Below are 8,867 nucleotides of genomic sequence, written 5' to 3'. Positions count from 1 at the left end.
GGTGGTCTCTGCCAGGTAGGATTGGCTGAAGTGGTGGTCTCTTCCAGGTGGTATTGGCTGAAGTGGTGCTCTCTGCCAGGTAGGATTGGCTGAGGTGGTGGTCGCTGCCAGGTGGGATTGCCTGAAGTGGTGGTCACTGCCAGGTGGTATTGGCCAAACTGGTGCTCTCTTCCAGGTGATATTGGCTGAAGCTCTCTCTGCCAGGTGGTATTGGCTGAAGTGGTGCTCTCTGCCAGGTGGTATTGGCCGAAGTGGTGGTGGCTGCCAGGTGGTATTGGCCGAAGTGGTGGTGGCTGCCAGGTGGTATTGGCTGAGGTGGTGATGGCTGCCAGGTGGTATTGGCTGAGGTGGTGATGGCTGCCAGGTGGTATTGGCTGAGGTGGTGGTGGCTGCCAGGTGGTACTGGCTGAGGTGGTGATGGCTGCCAGGTGGTATTGGCTGAGGTGGTGGTGGCTGCCAGGTGGTATTGGCTGAGGGGGTGGTGGCTGCCAGGTGGTATTGACTGAGGGGGTGGTGGCTGCCAGGTGGTATTGGCTGAGTTGGTGGTGGCTGCCAGGTGGTATTGGCTGAGGTGGTGGTGGCTACCAAGTGGTATTGGCTGAGGTGGTGGTGGCTGCCAGGTGGTATTGGCTGAAGTGGTGGTGGCTGCCAGGTGGTATTGGCTGAGGTGGTGGTGGCTGCCAGGTGGTATTGGCTGAAGTGGTGGTGGCTGCTAGGTGGTATTGGCTGAAGTGGTGGCTGCCAGGTGGTATTGGCTGAGGTGGTGGTGGCTGCCAGGTGGTATTGGCTGAGGTGGTGGTGGCTGCCAGGTGGTATTGGCTGAAGTGGTGGTGGCTGCCAGGTGGTATTGGCTGAGGTGGTGGTGGCTGCCAGGTGGTATTGGCTGAAGTGGTGGTGGCTGCTAGGTGGTATTGGCTGAAGTGGTGGCTGCCAGGTGGTATTGGCTGAGGTGGTGGTGGCTGCCAGGTGGTATTGGCTGAGGTGGTGGTGGCTGCCAGGTGGTATTGTCTGAAGTGGTGGTGGCTGCCAGGTGGTGGCTGTTATGCCGCCTAATACTTATCTGTCCGGCTGGCGCGTTCCCGATGCTCCTCCTCGCTCCTCTCCGTCCGGCTTCTCTAGCGTTCGTCCCTTCAGCAGTGTGCGCATGCGGAGATGTGCTCCTTTCACCGCTGGGGCTTCTGGAAGTTTGTGACCCGGTGGCTCCGCCCCAATATGGCGGCGCCCGTCGGTTACTTCTTCCTGCGTCCGCCCAGGTAAGACGCCTTTGTGTCTATTGTTGCCGCTGGCGTCTCTTTAGGTTTCTCTGGCTCCCTGTCTTTGCTTCTTATGCTGTGACTCAGTCTTGGTTCCATATTCATTGTCTGCCATTCCTTTCAGCCCGTGTTCCCTGCCGTTCCTGTGTCTCTGCCGTCCCTACCAGTCCTGTGTCTCTGCCATCCCTGCCAGTCCTGTGTCTCTGCTGTCCCTGCCAGTCCTGTGTCTCTGTCGTCCCTGCTAGTCCTGTGTCTCTGCCGTCACCTGCCAGTCCTGTGTCTCTGCCGTCACCTGCAAGTCCTGTGTCTCTGCTGTCCCTGCCGGTCGTGTGTCTCTGCCGTCCCTGCCAGTCCTGTGTCTCTGCCGTCCCTGCCAGTCCTGTGTCCCTGCCGTCCCTGCCAGTCCTGTATCCCTGCCGTCCCTGCCAGTCCTGTGTCCCTGCTAGTCCTTTGTCTTTATGCCGGTCAGTACTCTGTCCTTGCCGTTCCTGCCCGTCCGGTAGCTTTGCTGTTCCTTTCTACCCTGTGTTCTGTGCCGTCCCTGCCTGTCCTGAGTCTCTGCTGTTCCTGTCATTTCATCTTCTGTGGTCTTACCCTTAGTCGCCCCTTTGGCTCTGGCAGTTGCGGTTTCATCCTCCTTGGGCCTGTTCCTAACCCTCCCTGTACAGGGGGTGACTCCATCTGGTCTGCTCGTCCTCAGGGGCTCTAAAGCCACGACCCAGAGGGTCCACTTCTCGGGTTCTTTTCTTCCTAACCATGATAGTAGGTACCCCCTCTCTTACTCCCCCCCTCCCCCTTTATAACCAGAAAGGAACCTCCTCAAAATAAGAGGAGCAGTAATATTCTCTAGGGGTTCCCAAGATCTCTCCTCGGGACCAAAACCCTTCCAATCAATCAAATAAAAGGTTCTACCTCTAACAGATTTCCTGGCGAGAATATCCTTAAGTTCAAAAGAACCATCAGAAGTACTGGGTAGATGGGAGTGAGAGGAAGCAGAATAAAAATGATTAAAAATTGCGTAACGAAGCGGGCAATTTCAACTTGTAAGCTACGTTTTTGATACGGTTCAAAATCTCAAAGGGACCGATGTAACGCGGACCTAACTTTTGAGAGGGAATCTTGAGTCTGATGTAGCGTGAGGATAGCCAGACTTTATCGCCAGGACGATACGGAGGAACATCTAAATGCCTCTTGTCAGCATACTTTTTCATTCTGCTGCTAGCCCTCTCAAGCGCCTCCTTAGTCTCTTGCCAAATTTTGGAAAATTCCAAGGACAAGGAAACCAACGCCGATACACCCGAGGTGGGGACAACAGGGAGAGGAATGCCGGGATGTTGCCCAAAAACTACAAAAAAAGGAGACTTAGACGAGGATTCACAAATGTGGTTATTGTAGGCGAATTCTGCCCAAGGAAGAGAAACCCAGTCATTATGATGAGCATTGGTGAAATGCCGAAGATAAGATGTGAGAACTTGATTTACTCGCTCCACTTGACCGTTGGACTGAGGATGGTATGCGGAGGAGAAATCCAGCGATACTTTCATTAATCCGCAAAGAGCTCTCCAAAAACGGGAGGTAAACTGAACTCCTCGGTCGGATACAATATGCTGAGGGAATCCGTGAAGTTGAAAGACTTGATGTAAAAAGATCTTCGCCAACTCAGAAGCGGAGGGCAAGCCAGGCAAGGAAACGAAGTGGGCCATCTTGGAGAATCTATCCACAACCACCAAAATAATGGTGCAAATCGGAGACAAAGTCCATTGCAATATGACTCGAAGGAACAGAAGGCACCGGGAGCGGATGCAGAAGTCCCGAGGAACTTTGTTCCTTGCACATGAGGAACAGGGAGCGTTAAAATCCAGGACATATTGACAGAGTGAAGGCCACCAATAATGGCGAGAAATCAAGGAGAGAGTCTTCTTGCCCCCAACATGTCCGGCAAAGCGGGAGGAATGGCCCCAACGTAAGACTGTCATCTTGTCACGATTTGATACGAAGGTTTCTCCCCGGGGGGGGGAAATGATCATGTTTAGGGGAGCTAAAGAAACGATTTAGGCCGTATCCACAATATGCGCAGGTCTCTCCTCTTCATCCAGTGGTTGAAAAGACCTTGCTAGAGCGTCAGCCTTGATGTTTTTATTACCAGGTCGGAAATGCAGCTCGAAGTCAAAAGGTCCGAAGAACAAGGACCATCTGGCTTGCCGAGGATTCAGCCTTTGAGCGGACTGGACGTAGGCCAGATTCTTGTGATCCATAAAAATGATGAAAGGATGCACGGCCCCTTCAAGATAGTACCGTCACTCCTCCAAAGCCAATTTAATGGCCAATAATTCCTCATCACCAATGGAATAATTACGCTCGGGAGGCGAGAATGCTTTAGAGAAAAAAACCACAAGAGACTAAACGACCCAAGTTAGACTTCTGTAAGAGTACTTCTTCAGCTCCAATAGAGGATGCATCCACTTCAAGAATAAATGGTCTATTAGTATCTGGTCGATGAAGTACTGGCGCTGAAGCAAATTCTTGTTTCAAGGTTTGGAAGGCGACCTCGGCCTCTGGAGGCCAGAGATTAGGGTCGACTCCCTTGCGAACTAGAGCAGAAATTGGTTTAGTCAAGGAGGAAAAATGAGGGATGAATCGCCTATAATAATTGGCAAAGCCAAGAAATCACTGAATAGCCTTCACTCCTAAAGGACGTGGCCAATTTAGAACAGCAGACACCTTTTCAGGATCCATCTTCAGGCCATCCTTAGAGACAATATAACCCAGGAAGGGTACAGAAGACTGTGCAAAGACACATTTCTTCATCTTCGCGAAGAGATGATTCTCCTTTAAATGAAGCAGGACTTGGCAAACGTCTCGTCGATGAGTAGACAAATCTGGAGAGAAGACAAGGATATCGTCTAAGTAGACTACGACACTGGTATAGAGGTAATCTCGAAAAATGTCATTAACGAACCCTTGGAATACAGCAGGAGCATTGCAAAGACCAAATGGCATAACCAAATACTCGTAGTGACCGTCCCGAGCGTTGAATGCGGTCTTCCACTCGTCTCCCGCATGGATACGGACCAAATTATAGGCTCCGCGAAGGTCAAGTTTGGTAAAAATTCATGCTCCCCTAAGGCGGTCAAGGAGTTCTGGAATGAGAGGCAATGGGTATTTATTTTTCACAGTAATGTTGTTTAACCCTCTGTAGTCAATACATGGACGAAGGGTACCATCCTTCTTTTTCACAAAAAAGAACCCCGCCCCAGCAGGAGATGAAGATTTTCGAATGAAGCCTTTGGCGAGGTTCTCCCAAACATAGTCCGACATGGGTTGAGTCTCTGCAGGAGAAAGAGGAAAGATTCTTCCTCTAGGGGGAGTGGTACCAGGAATGAGATCTATAGAACAATCGTAGGGTTGATGTGGTGGAAGATTTTCAGCCTCCTTCTTATCAAAAACATCCGCGTAGGAGGAAAAAACAGAGGGCAACCCGGAAGGAATGGAGAGGGAACAGGGACACACCGGCAGCAGATGAGTCCGACAGGAATCTCCCCAATGAAGAATATTGCCCTTACGTCAATCTAAGAAGGGTTCGTGGACCCGCAACCACGGAAGACCAAGAAGAATAGGATGGGAGATATTGGCTAAGACAAAAAACAAAATTTTTTCTCTATGAAGAGCCCCTATCTGAAGCTCTACCAACTGTGTAACTTGAGTTACGGGCTCTTGCAGAGGTTTTCCGTCAACGGAAGCGAGGAAGAGAGGATTCTCTAGAGACCTAACAGGGACAGAAAATGTAATAACCTCCTCTAACCTAATAAAATTTCCTGCAGCACCCGAGTCCACATAGGCCTCAAGGGAAAAACGTTTATCATGAACATGCAACAAGACAGACAAAGTGAGAGGTGGAGAGGTTTCACATGCACCTACGGAGGCCTCTCTTACCTGTCCTAGGCGGAGTTTTCCGGACGATCTGGACAGGCTCGGAGAAGATGAGAAGAGCTTCAACAGTAAAAACAGAGACCCTGGGCGCGTGTCTTCTTGCGACGTTGTTCAGAAAGTTTTAAACAATCAACTTCCATCAGCTCGGGAGCAGATAGAGAAGCAGAGACTCTGAGACGTGGGCTGGGAGGTCTACGAGAAGATGCAGAAGGACAAGAAAATCTCTCACGGGCTCGCTCCTGAAAGCGAAGGTCAATACGGGTGGCCAGAGCAATTAAATCCTCCAAAATAGTTGGAGTATCTCGGCCAGCTAATTCATCCTTGATACGGCCGGATAGCCCCTGCCAGAAAGCCCCTACTAACGCTTCATTATTCCAACCCAAGTCAGAAGATAAGGTCCGGAACTGGATAGCCTATTGCCCAACGGTTAAAGACCCCTGCTGTAAATTGAACAAAGATTCAGTGGTAGAGGCCAGGCGACCCGGTTCATTGAATACTCGACGAAACGTCTCCAAAAATGGAGTTAACTGAATAACCACGGGATCATCCCGCTCCCAAAGAGGATTAACCCATGCCAAGGGTTAACCTTCCAAGTGCGAAACAATAAAGGCCACCTTGGCCCGATCAGTAGGGTATTGCTGTGGGAATTGCTCAAAATGAAGACACCATTGTTTTAGAAAGCCCCGACATAGTTTGGGATCTCCATTAAAATGAGGAGGCTTGGCCAAACAGGGATGGGGAGGAGGAACAGCAGCTGGAGTAGGAACAGACGCAACTGACTGTAAAGAAAGAAGTCGGCTGTCGACAGATGCCATATAACCCAGGATATGGGACTGGGTATCCCGCTGCTGTACCAGTTCTTGCTGTAAACTGGCCAGCTGGGAGGCATTCCCCGGATCAGAAGACTGAAGAGCGGAGAGACGAGAGTCTATAGATTTCATAAAGGACATCATCCGGGTCTGATTCTCTCGCAAGAAAACAAGTTCTTTCTTGGCAGGCGAAGCTCCGGCGGGATCCATTGCCTTTGTGTACTATCACGGTTAGGAAGAAAAGAACCCCATAAGTGGACCCTCTGGGTCAGGGCTTCAGAGTCCCCAAGGACGAGCAGACCAGATGGAGGCACCCCCTGTACAGGGAGTGTTAGGAACAGGCCCAATGAGGATGAAACCGCAACTGCCAGAGCCAAAGGGGCGACTAAGGGTAAGACCACAGAAGATGAGATGACAAGAACAGCAGAGACTCAGGACAGGCAGGGACGGCAGAGAACACAGGGTAGACAGGAACAGCAAAGCTACCGGATGGGCAGGAACTGCAAGGACAGAGTACTGACCGGTATGATGAAGACGCAGGACTAGCAGGAACGACAAAGACCAAGGACTGGCAGGAACGGCAGAGATACAGGACTGGCAGGGACGGTGGAGACACAGGACCCGCAGGGACAGCAGAGACACAGGACTGGCAGGTGACGGCAGAGACACAGGACTTGCAGGTGACGGCAGAGACACAGGACTGGCAGGTGACGGCAGAGACACAGGACTAGCAGGGATGACAGAGACAAAGGACTGGCAGGGACGGCAGAGACACAGAACTGGCAGGGACGGCAGAGACACAGGACTGGCAGGGACGGCAGAGACACAGGAACGGCAGGGAACACGGGCTGAAAGGAATGGCAGAGACAATGAATATGGAACCAAGACTGAGTCACAGCATAAGAAGCAAAGACAGGGAGCCAGAGAAACCTAAAGAGATGCCAGCAAGAAGCCAGCGACAACAATAGACACAAAGGTGTCTTACCTGGGCAGACGCAGGAAGAAGTAACCGACGGGTGCCGCCATATTGGGGCGGAGCCACCGGGTCAGAAACTCCCAGAAGCCCCAGCGGTGAAAGGAGCGCATCTCCGCATGCGCAGACTGCTGAAGGGACGAACGCCAGAGAAGCCGGATGGAGAGGAGCGAGGAGGAGCATCGGGAGCGCGCTGGCCGGACAGGTAAGTATTAGGCAGAGTAACAGTGGCTGCCAGGTGGCATTGGCAGAGGTGGTGGTGGCGGCTGCCAGGTGGCATTGGCAGAGGTGGTGGTGGCGGCTGCCAGGTGGCATTGGCAGAGGTGGTGGTGGCGGCTGCCGGGTGGCATTGGCAGAGGTGGTGGTGGCGGCTGCCGGGTGGCATTGGCAGAGGTGGTGGTGGCGGCTGCCGGGTGGCATTGGCAGAGGTGGTGGTGGCGGCTGCCGGGTGGCATTGGCAGAGGTGGTGGTGGCGGCTGCCGGGTGGCATTGGCAGAGGTGGTGGTGGTGGCTGCCGGGTGGCATTGGCAGAGGCGGTGGTGGCGGCTGCCGGGTGGCATTGGCAGAGGTGGTGGTGGCGGCTGCCAGGTGGCATTGGCAGAGGTGGTGGTGACGGCTGCCGGGTGGCATTGGCAGAGGTGGTGGTGACGGCTGCCGGGTGGCATTGGCAGAGGTGGTGGTGGCGGCTGCCGGGTGGCATTGGCAGAGGTGGTGGTGGCTGCCGGGTGGCATTGGCAGAGGTGGTGGTGGCGGCTGCCGGGTGGCATTGGCAGAGGTGGTGGTGTCGGCTGCCGGGTGGCATTGGCAGAGGTGGTGGTGGCGGCTGCCGGGTGGCATTGGCAGAGGTGGTGGTGGCGGCTGCCGGGTGGCATTGGCAGAGGTGGTGGTGGCGGCTGCCGGGTGGCATTGGCAGAGGTGATGGTGGCGGCTGCCGGGTGGCATTGGCAGAGGTGATGGTGGCGGCTGCCGGGTGGCATTGGCAGAGGTGGTGGTGGCGGCTGCCGGGTGGCATTGGCAGAGGTGGTGGTGGCGGCTGCCGGGTGGCATTGGCAGAGGTGGTGGTGGCGGCTGCCGGGTGGCATTGGCAGAGGTGGTGGTGGCGGCTGCCGGGTGGCATTGGCAGAGGTGGTGATGGTGGCGGCTGCCGGGTGGCATTGGCAGAGGTGGTGGTGGCGGCTGCCGGGTGGCATTGGCAGAGGTGGTGGTGGCGGCTGCCGGGTGGCATTGGCAGAGGTGGTGGTAGCGGCTGCCAGGTGGCATTGGCAGAGGTGGTGGTGGCGGCTGCCAGGTGGTATTGTCAGCGTTGGTGGTGGCGGCTGCCAGGTGGTATTGGCAGAGGTGGTGGTGGCGGCTGCCAGGTGGTATTGGCAGAGGTGGTGGTGGCGGCTGCCGGGTGGCATTGGCAGAGGTGATGGTGGCGGCTGCCGGGTGGCATTGGCAGAGGTGGTGGTGGCGGCTGCCGGGTGGCATTGGCAGAGGTGGTGGTGGCGGCTGCCAGGTGGCATTGGCAGAGGTGGTGGTGGCGGCTGCCAGGTGGTATTGGCAGAGGTGGTGGTGGCGGCTGCCAGGTGGCATTGGCAGTGGTGGTGGTTGCGGCTGCCGGGTGGCATTGGCAGAGGTGGTGGTGGCGTCTGCCAGATGGTATTGTCAGCGTTGATGGTGGCGGCTGCCAGGTGGTATTGGCAGAGGTGGTGGTGGCGGCTGCCAGGTGGCATTGGCAGAGGTGGTGGTGGCGGCTGCCGGGTGGCATTGGCAGAGGTGGTGGTGGCGGCTGCCGTGTGGCATTAGCAGAGGTGGTGGTGGTGGCTGCCGGGTGGCATTGGCAGAGGTGGTGGTGGCGGCTGCCAGGTGCCATTGGCAGAGGTGGTGGTGGCGGCTGCCAGGTGGCATTGGCAGAGGTGG

The sequence above is a fragment of the Ranitomeya variabilis genome, chromosome 1, assembly GCF_051348905.1.
Source record: "Ranitomeya variabilis isolate aRanVar5 chromosome 1, aRanVar5.hap1, whole genome shotgun sequence".
NCBI classification, from domain to species: domain Eukaryota; kingdom Metazoa; phylum Chordata; class Amphibia; order Anura; family Dendrobatidae; genus Ranitomeya; species Ranitomeya variabilis.
This window is presented reverse-complemented; position numbering follows the sequence as displayed.